The sequence below is a fragment of the Microcaecilia unicolor genome, chromosome 1 (genome assembly GCF_901765095.1).
Source record: "Microcaecilia unicolor chromosome 1, aMicUni1.1, whole genome shotgun sequence".
Classification (NCBI taxonomy): Eukaryota; Metazoa; Chordata; class Amphibia; order Gymnophiona; family Siphonopidae; genus Microcaecilia; species Microcaecilia unicolor.
The window spans coordinates 696,299,695-696,313,764 of NC_044031.1; positions in this window are offsets into that span (position 1 = coordinate 696,299,695).

Genomic DNA, 14,070 nt, shown 5'->3' on the forward strand with positions numbered 1-14,070 from the left:
TGGAGGCGGCCCCTGACACGCCTGGCATCCAGAATCCTTTGGACCTCATATTCCTCCTGAGAGCGAGAGGTCACAATGTAGAGTGGGCAAAGATCCTTTTCGAAGAACCACCGGTTTCAGCAGAGAAACATGAAATGCACCTGAAGAGTGGATGGAAGTTTCAGCTGGTAACACACAGGCAGGGCCGTGCCGATGCGGTAAGCGAGGTAAGCATGGCAGGAGGGCGCCATCCTCTGGGGGGCGCCCCGCCGCACCATGCTTACCTCGCCCTCTTCTCCCCAGATCCTTTTTTTTTGTTTAAATTTACCTCTCCGGCGCGCGGCAGCGTAAGTGAGAAGGAGGCGGCGCTCCCCCAGCCGCCCCGACGTGTCTTCCCTTCGCTCAGTTCCGCCTTCTTCTGACGTCATTTCTGACGTCAGAAGAAGGCAGAACACAGCGAAGGCAAGACACGTCGGGGCGGGGGAGCGCCGCCTCCTTCTCACTAACGCTGCCTACGCTGCAAGCGCCGGAGAGGTAAATTTAAACAAAAAAAAAAGGATCTGGGGAGAAGAGTGCGGGTAGTGTAGCGCTCGTTTTCGGGGGGGGGGGGGCACCGGAGAGGCCAACTGCAGGGGGGCGCCGGAGACCCTAGGCACGGCCCTGCACACAGGATTAATTCGCCGAAGAATAGGGTAAGGACCCACAAAGAGAGGCGCAAATCGGTTTGAAGGGGTTTTCAAGCGCAGATTGCGAGTGGACAACCAAACCAGATCGCCTGGCTGGAACTGGGGTCCCACTCTCCGGTGTTTGTCCGTTTGATGTTTCATGCGCGTTGAGGTCATCTGAAGGGTGAGGAATGCTGGCTTCGGCCTAACCCCTGGTAAGCCTTTCCTCAGCTGAGAGGTGCCCAGCTCTACCACCAGCTGCCTTTCAGGTGCTGTGGAGGACTTGCAGCTCATCTGCATATCCTTACAGCCTTCTCCGGGGTGACACCCAGGTCCACTCTGATCCACCCAGGGCCTCCGCTCTAGGTGCCCAGCACTCCCACCAGGTGCTGTGGAGGACTTGCAGCCCTTCTGCATTTCCTCACAGCTGTATCCGGGGTGACTCCAGGTCCACCCTGAGCTTCCCAGGGCCCTCGCTCCAAGTGCACAGAGTCTCCAGGTGCTTTTTGGCTAGGATTCCTTTAAACACCATCACTCCCTATGCCTTAGCTGCTGCCTTCTGTCCCTGTCCTAGCCTTCCTGCCTTCCTCCTCTACTCCTATCACCTTAGCCACTTCACATCTACCCGCATCCACCTACTCCTATCACCTTATGGCCCCTATACACATTCTCTTCATCGCCCTGTCCCTTCCTAACCTCTTCCCCCCTCCCCTTCCACTGTCTACCTCAGGAACTCACTGCCCACCCTTGTCTCCTCCCGTCCTGCTCATTACTCCCCTACCCTACCTCCCCCCACCCCCCCACCACCTCCCCAGCTCTCCTGCCCCCCTCGTCATTCCTAGCTCTCAACCTTCTACACTTCCTCCCCACCATTAACCCATCCCCACTCCTCCTTAACACATCCCGTCTTTGTCATCTTCGTCGACCCTCCTCCCCCACCCTCCTCCGCACTCTCTTACTCCTTCTCCTACTTTCCGCAGGTGACATCAATCCCAATCCAGGTCCCCCCACCTCTCCTCTCCATATCCACGTAACCGATCCCAGAATGCCTCCAATCTTATCTCTATTCCCCTTCTCCCCCCCCCCCCCTCTTCCCTCCCCTTCTCGTGTGCCCTATGGAATGCCCACTCAGTATGCAACAAGCTCTCCTTCACCCACGATTTGTTCATCTCCCGTTCCCTTCAACTGCTCGCTTTAACTGAAACTTGAATAGCCCCTAACGACACTGCCTCAATCGCAGCCCTATGCCATGGAGGATATCTTTTCTCCCACACTCCCTGCCCAGACGCACGCGGTGGAGGTGTTGGGTTTCTTCTCTCACCCTCTTGTAGTTTCCAACCCCTCCCCCTGCCACAGTCTCACTGCTTCTCATCCTTCAAAACTCATGCCATCAGGCTATTCTACCCGACACCACTCAGAGTTGCAGTCATCTACCGCCCCCCTGATAAGCCCCTCTCTTCCTTCCTTACTGACTTCGACGCTTGGCTCACCGTCTTTCTTGATCCCTCATCTCCATCCCTCATTCTTGGTGATTTTAATATTCACGTTGACGACCCATCCAACTCCTACGCTTCTAAATTCCTCACTCTGACATCCTCCTTTAACCTCCAACTATACTCTACCACCCCTACTCACCGTAATGGCCATTGTCTCGACCTCGTTCTCTTCTCTTCCTGCTCACCTTCCAATTTTTTCACCTCAGTCCTTCCTATCTCAGATCATCACCTAATCACCCTCACACTTCATCACCCTCCCCCTCAACCTCGCCCAACTATAGCCACTGCCTTCAGGAATCTCCAGGCCGTCGACCCCCCCTACCCTATCCTCTCACTTCTCCAATCTCTTCCCTTCCATCTCGTCTTCCGAATCTGTCGACACGACTGTCTCTACCTACAATGAAATTCTCTCCACTGCTCTGGATACCCTAGCACCATCTGTCTCTCAACCCACTAAGCGCACTAATCCTCAGCCCTGGTTAACCCCTTGCATCCGTTACCTTCACTCCTGCACCTGATCTGCTGAACGACTCTGGAGGAAATCTCGCACCCTGTCAGACTTCACCCATTGCAAATTCATGCTATCCTCCTTCCAGTCCTCCCTATTCATTGCCAAACAGGAATATTATTCTCAATTAACTAATTCTCTTGGCTCCAACCCTCGTCGTCTCTTCGCCACCCTCAACTCCCTACTTAAAGTGCCCTCCGCTCCCCCCCCCACTCTCTCCTCAAACACTAGCTGACTACTTCCGCGATAAGGTGCAGAAGATAAACCTTGAATTCACTTCCAAGCCTTCTCCTCCCTGTGACTTCTTAACCCACTCCCCCAACCAACCTAGCCTGGCCTCCTCCTCCTTCTCCTCCTTCCCTGAGATCACCGAAGAGGAAACTGCTCGCCTTCTCTCTTCCTCTAAGTGCACCACCTGTTCCTCTGATCCCAATCCCACCAATCTGCTTAACAACATCTCTCCTACAGTCAACCCCTCAATCTGTCACATCCTCAACCTCTCTCTCTCCACTGCTACTGTCCCTGACACCTTCAAGCATGCTGTAGTCACACCACTTCTCAAAAAACCATCACTAGATCCCACCTGTCCCTCCTACTACCGTCCCATCTCTCTTCTACCCTTCCTCTCCAAATTACTTGAACGCGCTGTCCACAGCCGCTGCCTCGATTTCCTCTCCTCTCAGTCCGTCCTCGATCCGCTCCAATCCGGCTTTCGCCCACTACACTCGACAGAAACAGCACTCTCTAAAGTCTGTAATGACTTGTTCCTTGCCAAATCCAAAGGTCACTATTCCATCCTCATCCTCCTCGACCTATCTGCCGCCTTTGACACTGTCAATCATAATTTACTTCTTGACACCCTGTCCTCATTCGGGTTCCAGGGCTCTGTCCTCTCCTGGTTCTCTTCGTATCTTTCCCAACACACCTTCAGAGTATATTCTAATAGCTCTTCTTCCACCCCCATCCCGCTTTCTGTTGGGGTTCCTCAAGGTTCTGTCTTTGGACCGCTTCTTTTCTCGATCTACACCTCTTCCCTGGGCTTGCTGATCTCATCACATGGTTTCCAGTACCATCTCTATGCTGATGATACCCAGCTTTATCTCTCCACTCCCGACATCATGGTCGAAACCCAGGCCAAGGTTTCGGCCTGCCTTTCAGACATCGCTGCCTGGATGTCCAACCGGCATCTGAAACTGAACATGGCAAAGACTGAGCTCCTTGTCTTTCCACCCAAACCCTCTTCTCCTCTTCCCCCACTTTCCGTCTCTGTTGACAATGCCCTCATCCTCCCCGTCGCTTCAGCCCGCAATCTCGGAGTCATCTTCGACTCCTCCCTCTCCTTCTCTGCCCATATCCAGCAGACAGCTAAGACCTGTCACTTCTTCCTCTATAATATTAGCAAAATTCGCCCATTCCTCTCTGAACAGACCACCCAAACCCTCGTCCACTCACTCGTCACCTCTCGTCTTGACTATTGCAACCTTCTTCTCACTGGCCTCCCGCTTAGCCATATATCCCCCCTTCAATCTGTCCAAAATTCTGCCGCACGTCTTATCTACTGCGTGAACCGATACTCTCATATCACCCCTCTCCTCAAGTCACTTCACTGGCTCCCGATCCGCTACCGTATACAGTTCAAGCTTCTCCTTTTAACCTTCAAATGCACTCAATCTGCAGCCCCCCAGTACCTCTCTACACTCCTCTCCCCGTATGTTCCCACCCGTAACCTCCGCTCTCAGGACAAATCACTCCTATCTGTACCCTTCTCCACCACCGCTAACTCCAGACTCCGCCCCTTCTGCCTCGCATCACCATATGCCTGGAACAGCCTTCCCAAGCCCATATGTCTTGTGCCCTCCCTGCCCATCTTCAAGTCCTTACTCAAAGCCCATCTCTTCTCCCTTGCTTTTGGTGCATAACCACCTTCCCCACTCATGATACCTACACTGACTACATAGTTTGTAACCTTTAGATTGTAAGCTCTTTTGAGCAGGGACGGTCCTTCCCCATGTTAAACTTGTACAGTTTAACCCTGGCTGCATAACCCTGGCACTACTACTACTACTACTACTACTACTACTACTACTACTTAGCATTTCTATAGCGCTGCATAACCCTGGCAGCGCTATAGAAATGCTAAGTAGTAGTAGTAGTAGGTTCTCCGGACATCCGCCCAAACAGCCTGGAAGGAAGCAACTGCCGCCATGGCGGCGAGAACATCAGTTTTAATCTTCACCGGCAGAGGTATCCGAGGAGTCTGTCCCTAAACTACATAGAATGGAGATTTCCCGGTGGCAGAACTCTCCTTATAGTTGTGAGCAAATTCAGCCCAGGGGAGTAATTGACTCCAGTCATCCTGATGGTCAGAAACATACAGTCTCAGGAACTGCTTCAGACATTGATTGATGCGCTCAGTCTGACCGTTAGATTGAGGATAGTAGCCAGATGAAAAATTCAGTTTTACCCCTAGAGCCAGATTCAGTGCCCGCCAAAATTTGGCCACAAATTGTACTCCACGATCGGACGTGATGGACTACGGTAGGCCGTGCAGCCGAAAAATGCACTGAATGAAATACTGAGCCAGTTTCACAGCCGAGGGCAGTCCGGACAAGGGCACAAAGTGAGCCATCTTAGAAAAGCGGTCCACCACCACCCAAATGGTGGTATGCCCCTCCGACTCAGGGAGATCCGTGATAAAATCCATGGCTATATGAATCCACGGCCTCTCAGGAATCGGTAATGGCATGAGAAGTCCCTGGGGTTTCCGTCGATCCGCTTTATGTTGGGCACATTCCGGACAGGCCGCCACGAATTCCTGCATGCCATGGTCCAGCGTAGGCCACCAATATTTCTGCTCAATAAAGCGCTTAGTTCCTAATACTCCTGGATGCCCAGCCAGACGAGAAGCATGACCCCACTGCAGTATCCTTTCCCTCCACCGGGAGGATACAAAGGTCAAACCCGGTGGTATGTTGCACGTCAAGGCAGACAAGATAACAGCAGGCTCAATTATATGTTGCAGGGGTTACTCCTCCAGATCAGACTCCATTGACCTGGAAAGCGCATCTGCCTTTGTATTTTTCGTGGCTGGACGATAGGTCAAGGTAAAATTGAAGTGGGAGAAGAATAAGGCCCAGCGAGCCTGTTGGGGATTCAATCTCCTCGCCTCCCGCAGATAAACCAGGTTCTTGTGGTCGGTAAAAACCGTGAAGGGTTCTTGCGCCCCTTCTAGAAGATGCCGCCACTCCTCCAGTGCAAGCTTAATGGCCAACAACTCCTGGTCCCCAATAGCATAGTTCTTCTCAGCTGGGGTATATTTCTTCAAGAAGAAGGCACAGGGAAGGAGTTTTCCTCCAGAGTGGACTTGTGACAGCACAGCCCCCGTGCCCACCGATGAGGCATCCACCTCCACAAAAAACTTTTTAGTAGGATCAGGATGTCATAACACCGGTGCCCTGATAAAGGCCTGCTTCAGGTTCTCGAATGCTCTGCTCGCTTCCGGTGGCCAGTTACGAGCATCGGCATCTTTTTTGGTCAAGGCCGTGAGAGGAGCAGTCAGAAATGAGTAGTTTAGAATGAACTGCCTGTAATAATTTGCAAATCCCAAAAAACGTTGCAGCGCCTTGCACCCCGAAGGTTGTTGCCATTGCAAAATTGCAGTTACTTTACTAGAATCCATCCGCAGTCCTTGTCTGGAAATGATATACCCCAGAAAAGGTAATTCAGGCTGATGAAATACACACTTCTCCAGCTTTACATATAGCTGATTCTCTCTCAGGCGTTGTAACACGATCTTTACATGTTCGGGATGGTCTTCCTGGGATCTGGAAAATATAAGGATGTCATCCAGATATACCATCACGAACTTATATAGGAGATCTTTGACACACTATCGCCATTTGTGAGCACCAGATCCAGCGTCGCTCCTTCCCTCGTGGGTTCTATCACCATTTGTCTGAGCAGAGCACATTGAAAAGCATCCACGATCTCTCTACTTCTTTCCGATTCCGCAGATGGAACCTTCCAATCTACATCTGACAGATTGAACTCTCACAGCAACAGTACCTCTCTCTTCTTTCCCAACTTTTGAATATCTGCGATCAGATCTTTATCTACTTCCTCTAGTCAACACCCACGTGGACAGAGGTTCTATCATCTCTTTTTAAGGTGATCCATATCGCTTCTTCCTTGCCTCAGAAGGTATAAAAAGGGGATGACATCTGTCATCATATTGAAGGTGCCTGCAAAAAAGGGATGACAGCTGTCAACACATTCCATGGGATGGCAAGGAATGTCAGAAAAGTGATGACAGCAGTAAACATACTAAATGTACCTACAAAAAATGAGGATGGATACAGATGTACACTGGCGTCCCTGAAGAAGAGCTTTGTCTTGAAACAGAAATTTCTGTAGGATGTACTGAACCTGTCAGTGAACAAGCAGCAAAAGTTACAGCTCAGATAAGTTGGCTGCTGCGGGTTATCTTCATTCCAGTGTTTTGTTGGGAGTTAAATTAGATCTTGTTAATAGCCAAGACTGGGCTCTGTTATAGCAAAATTTTGCTTTTCCTCCTGGTAAACATTGGGGACACAGTCAGCTGTCATCTCTTTTTTATAGGTACATGCAATACGTTGACAGCTGTTCTCTTTTTTACAGGTGCATGCATGTATTGACAGCTGTCATGCCTTTTTTGCAAGTACACGCAGTGTGTTGACAGTTGTCATCCGTTTTTGGCAGACATCTTTTGTATGATGACAGGTGTCATCCCCCTTTTTTTTCATTCTTGTTATCTACATTTTAAGTGTTGAGAGCTGTCATCTCTTTTTTACAGGTACATTCAATGTGTTGACAGCTGTCATCCCTTTTTTGCAAGCACCTTTAGTATAATGACAGATGTCATCCACTTTTTATTACATTCTTTTTATCCACATTTTATGTGTTGACAGCAGTTGTCCATTTTTTTACAGGTACATGCAATGTATTGACAGCAGGCATTCCTTTTTTGCAGACACCTTTAGTATGATGACAGATGTCATCTCCTTTTATTTACATTCTTTTTATCCACATTTTATGTGTTGACAGCTGTCATCTCTTTTTTACAGGTATATTCAATGTGTTGACAGCTGTCATCCCTTTTTTTGCAGGCACTTTTAGTATGATAACAGATGTAATGCAGTTTTTTTTTTACATTCTTTTATTCACATTTTGTCTGTTGACAGCTGTCATCACTTTTGGTAAAGGTACATGCAATGTGTTGACATCTGTCATCCCTTTTTTCCAGGTACATGCAATTTGTTCACAGCTGTCATCCCTTTTTTCCAGGCACATTTAGTATGATGACAGATGTCATCCCCCTTTTTTACATTCTTTTTATCCACATTTTTTGTGTTGACAGCTGTCATCCCTTTTTTGCAGGTGCATGCAATTTGTTGACATCTGTCATCCCCTATTTGGAGGAACCTTTAATATTACATATGTCATTATCTTTTTTACTTTCTTTTTATCCACATTTCATGTGTTGACAGCTGTCTTCATTTTTTTAAAGGTACATGCAATTTGATGACATCTGTCATCCCCTATTTGGAGGAATCTTTAATATTATAAATGTCATGATCTTCTTTACAGTCTTTTTATCCTCATTTTATGTGTTAACAGCTGCCATCCCTTTTTTACAGGTACATGCAATGTGTTTTTTTTTTTTGTTACATTTGTACCCCGTGCTTTCCCACTCATTGACAGCTGTCATCCCTTTTTTTGCAGGCACCTTTAATATGATGACAGATGTCATCCCCCTTTTTTTATATTCTTTTAATCCACATTTTATGTGTTGACAGCTGTCACCTTTCTTTTACAGGTACATTGAATGCCTTTTTTTGCAGGCACCTTTTATGTGATGACAGATGTCCCCTCTTTTTTTTTACATTCTTTTTATCCATATTTTATGTGTTGACAGCTGTCATCCCATTTTTGCATGCACCTTTAATATAAGAACAGATGTCATCCCCTTTTTATACCTTATTGTTGAGCACATTTCATGTGTTGACAGCTGTCATCCCTTTTTTATAGGTACATGCAATATGGTGACAGCTTTCATCCCTTTTTTACAGATACATGTCATCCCCTATTTGAAGGAATCTTTAATATTACAGATGTCATGACCTTTTTTACGGTCTTTTCATCCTCATTTTATGTGTTGACAGCTGTCATTCCTTTTTTGCAGGTACATGCAATGTGTTCACAGCTGTCATCCCTTTTTTTCAGGCACCTTTAATATAATGACAGATGTCATCCCCTTTGTTTTACATTCTTTTTATCCACATTTTATGTGTCAACAGCTGTCATCACATTTTTACAGGTACATGCAATGTGTTCACAGTTGTCATCCCTTTTTTGCAGGTATATGCAATATGTTCACAGCTGTCATCCCCTTTTTGCAGGAACCTTTAATATTACAGATGTCATAACCTTTTCTTTCATTCTTTTCATTCACATTTTATGTGTTGACAGCTGTCATCCCTTTTTTACAGGTACATGCAAACTGTTGACAGCTGTCATCCCTTTTTTGCAGGCATTTTTAATATGATGACAGACGTCATCCCCATTTTATACCTTCTTTTTATGCACATTTTGTGTGTTGACAGCTCTCATCCCTTTTTTATAGGTACATACAATATGTTGACAGCTGTCATCCTTTTTTTTACAGATACATGTAATGTGTTGACAGCTGTCATCCCTTTTTTGACGGCACCTTTAATATGATGACAGATGTCATCTCCTTGTTTTTTTACATTCTTTTTATCCTCATTTTATGTGTTGACAGCTGTCATCCCTTTTTTACAGGTACATTGAATGTGTTCACAGCTGTCATCCCTTTTTTGACGGCACCTTTAATATGATGACAGCAGGGGCGTAGCCAGACCTCAGCGGGAAGGGGGCCAGAGCCCGAGGTGGGGGCACTGTTTAGCCGCCTCCCCCTACCGTTGACCGCCCCCGCCACTTTGGACCCCCCACCACCACCGCAACCGCAACCCCCCATCTCAACCGCAAAAAAAACCCCGCTGCGGCCACCGCCGCCACTGCATCAGGTACCTTGTTTGCTGGCAGGGGTCCCCAATCCCCGCCAGCCAAAGAGTCTTCTTCAGCTCTGGTCGACTCCGGCTCCTTCGTTGTGTGATCATCAGTTTCTGATGCCTTACGTCCTGCACGGGGCTACATGAAGACTCTTTGGCTAGCGGGGATTGGGGACCCCCACCAGCAAACAAGGTACATGATGCGGCGGCGGGGCGGGCGGCAGCGGGGGGGGGGTCAAATGTAGAGGGGACCAGTGCATAATCTGTGGGGGCCCATGCCCCCGTGGCCCCATGTAGCTACGCCCCTGGATGACAACTGTCATCCCCTTTTTATACCTTCTTTTTTATGCACATTTTATGTGTTTATGAGGATGAAGACAGAGTCTGCGGGGATGGGGTGGGGATGCAGACAGAGCTCCTGGGGACAGGAACAAATTTTGTTTCAGTGTCTTTCTCTACTTTGAAGTCTGTTAATGAACTGGACTATTATTTATGTTTGAGTGATGCATCCATCAATATTTTGAATTTTTGGAAAAACAAGCTATTATGCTGGCCACAACTAGCAAAATTTGCATGGGGGATCTGATACATTCCTGCTACCAACACATCTTCTAAGAATACTTCTTCTATTGCAGGAAGGACAGGAAGACAGTGCTTCAGAGGGCATATTTCTCCCCCATTATAGGGCATACATATCAGATTGTATTTTGTATCCATGGGTGGATTAGCATTCCTTGAGGTAGTTGAAGTCAGCTGTTGTTGGGGTTGATAGGGTAGAGGGTAGTGGTGAAGGGGGTTATTATAGTTGGTCATTGTTATTATTGTTTTCTATTTGTGAATTATAAACAACAGTTGCACAGCATATTGATCCTTTTTATACTTTAATAAAAAGACTTAAATATAAAACCATGTGTTCCACTTCTAATAATAGGTGCCAGCTCTTTGAGTGCTGTGGGTGCTTGTGCACCCCCAATATAAAGCAAATACTTTCACTTTGTCTGAAACGTTGGCTCCTATGCCTCTAATAGTGTTCACTGTTGATCATTTTACCACATTTCATTCTTAAAATGTATGTCTGATGGTTGCACACGCATGACAGAATGTGCCCAAGCTGATGGTTGTATGCTTAATACCATAGGTAAACAGCAAGTCACTTCAAGTAGAATAAAGCCAATAAGTAACCCTTTGCTGCAGTGAGGCTTAGCTCAGGGATTAGGAACTAGCTTTATTTAGACCAAGGGCAGACATTTGTAATTTGTTTTCATGGTAAACAAGACTCTAAAGAGCTTGCAGGAGTTTAATAACTCTGAACACAGCATAATTTTCCTCTAAAGAGCAGCTGCATGAATAAAGCAAATATATCCTAAAGGTATAGTTTTTCCCCTATGTCAGATAAGGTAGGTTTCAATTTATTTTCATTTTATTAACAAGTGTTTTATGACATAATAAATAAATTAGGAGTAATTGTGGTCATAAGGTGCCAAGGATTTCTTGAAATAGGGTTGATTCAGTTATCAAAATATATCATATTTTTGGAACACGAAAGGGAGGCATCATTTCCAGCTGTTGATCATCTGAATGGTTTTTGCAATCATCCTATAGATATAAGAGGGGCGAATGGAAAGTGGGGCTAATGTTTTTCTTTTAATTTGATATATGGCCGCAGTGATGTGTTCTTATGCTCTTGGTAAGTGCATACTCTCAAGGTAACAGACACATAACTCTTAGGGGGTCTTTTACAAAGGTACGGTAGCGTTTTTAGTTCACACTAAAAATCAGCTGGCGTTAAATGCTGAGACACTGACAGAAATATAATGGGCATCTCACCATTTACCTCCGATTCTATATAGCGCCTAGAGTTATGCATGATTCCACATGTAAATCTAGGCTTATTTTATAACTATGCACCTTTGTTTCAACAAGCTGTTATGTATTGTTAACAGCTCTTAACAAGCAATAACGAGCACTAATTGACAAAAATTAGAAGTTACACGTGTACATTGCTAAATGTATTCTGTAATGTACTGCACCTAAATTCTAATGCGCACAGGCAAAGAGGGGTGTGGTTAGAGGTGTGGAAATAGGCATGTTGTGGCCGTTCCAAATCTACGCGTGTTGTTTTAAAATATGGGCCAGTGTGTGTAAATCTACGTGCAGGGATTTACACCAGCTTTTCATTGGCGTAAATGGACGCACATAGATTCAGTCGCATTAACTACACCTAAGCATATTCTAAATACCGGTAAGCATATTCTAAATATCATGTGTAAATCTTTGTGCGGTATTTAGAATATGCTTAGGTGTAATTGCTTAGCGTGCATTAATTTTAGGCACCATATACAGAATGGGGCCCTTGGCACCAGCTGATTTTTAGCACAAGATAAAAATGCTAGCACACCTTACTAAAAGACCCCCTTAGTGACTGAGATGTTTATTTCATTTTCTTTGTTGTAAATTCTACTGTAAAACCTGTATAGCTTTCTTAATGGTTGTTATGTATGATGACACTAGCGACTGAACAGTGGAGTTTGCTACTGGTTGCTATCAGGCTTATTTTCAAAAGTGATCGCCAGCCATCTTCCAACATAAATCGGGAGATGGCTGGCGATTTCACAAAAGCAGCGAAATCGGTATAATCGAAAACCGCATTTTTGACACCATCGCCGCTTTCTCATCGCTGTGCCGGCGAAAGTGCAAGGGGGCGTGTCGGCGGTGAAGCAAAGGCAGGACATGGGCGGGCATGGGCGTGGCTATCAGATGGCCGGCTTTTGCGGATAATGGAAAAAAAAGCGGTGTTAAGCAGTATTTCGCTGACTTTACTTGGTCCTTTAATTTACACGACCAAGCCTCAAAAGGTGCCCCAATTGACCAGATGACCACCGAAGGGAATGGGGGATGACCTCCCCATACTCCCCCAGTGGTCACCAACCCCCTCCCACACTAAAAAAATAAAAATAAAACACTTTTTTGCCAGCCTGTATGCCAGCCTCAAATGTCATATCCAGCTCCCTGACAGCAGTATGCAGGTCCCTGGAGCAGTTTTTAATGGGTGCAGTGCACTTCAGGCAGGCAGACCCAGGTCCATCCCCCACCCCCCACCAGTTACACTTGTGGTGCTAAGTGTTGAGCCTTCCAAACCCCCCCCCAAACCCACTGTACCCACACGTAGGTGCCCCCCTTCACCCATAAGGACTATGGTAGTGGTGTAGAGTTGTGGGGAGTGGGTTGTGGGGGGATTTGGGGGGCTCAGCACCCAAGGTAAGGGAGCTATGCACCTGGGAGGTACTTAAATATTTTTTTAATTTTTAGAAGTGCCCCCTAGGATGCCCGGTTGGTGTCTTGGCATGTGAAGGGGACCAGTGCACTACAAATATTGGCTCCTCCCATGACCAAATGCCTTGGATTTCGCCGAGTTTGAGATTGCCGGCATTTTTTTCACTGGAAAACAAAACCGGCCATCTCAAACCCGGCGAACTCTGGCATTTGGCCGGGCTAAACCGTATTATCGAAAAAAAAGATGGCCAGCCATCTTTTTCAATAATACGGTTCCGGCCAGGTGTTGCGCCGCCGCCAAAAGAGATCGCCGGCAGCGTTCGATTATGCCCCTCCATGTATACTGTCTCCTGGTGATGTAGAAGCAAAGCAATACTTGTTATCTTGATATAACTCTAATGTGTGCTTATTAGGTATTTCATTACTATTATACTGACATTGTATTATATATTTGAATTTCAGTGCTGTTAAAGGTGTATATTTTTTATACTGTTTCCTGTTAGTCCTATTATTAGGTTTCAATTAGCTGTTTTCAAGTTTACCTCATTTATTGTATTTATGTTTATATTTGGTCATTTTATTATTGTTATGCTGTTAACAAAATTGTAAGTTTTATGTTAAACCGTGCCTGCTGTGCACTGCCTTGGGTGAATTTCTTCATAAAGGTGGTTAATAAATCTCAGTAAATAAAATACAGTGGCATCTTGTGGTTAAACTGTAAAACATATCCTTTGAGGTCTGTTGACGGTGATATCTAGTGGTTAGATATATTATCACGCGTGGAGGGGCATAATCGAACGGAAACGCCTATCTCCATGGGCGTTTATCTCCGAGAACGGGTCCGTGAAAGGGTGGGCCGAACCGTATTTTCGAAAAAATGGACGTTTTTGAGCTGGGCATTTGTTTTTTTTAGCGATAATGGAAACTAAAAATGCCCAGCTCAAAAACGTCTTAATCCGAGCCATTTGGTCGTGGGAGGGGCCATGATTCATAGTACACTCGCCCCCCTGATATGCCAGGACACCACCTGGGCACCCTACGTCAGTGCAGTGGACTTCAGAAAAAGCTCTCACATGCAT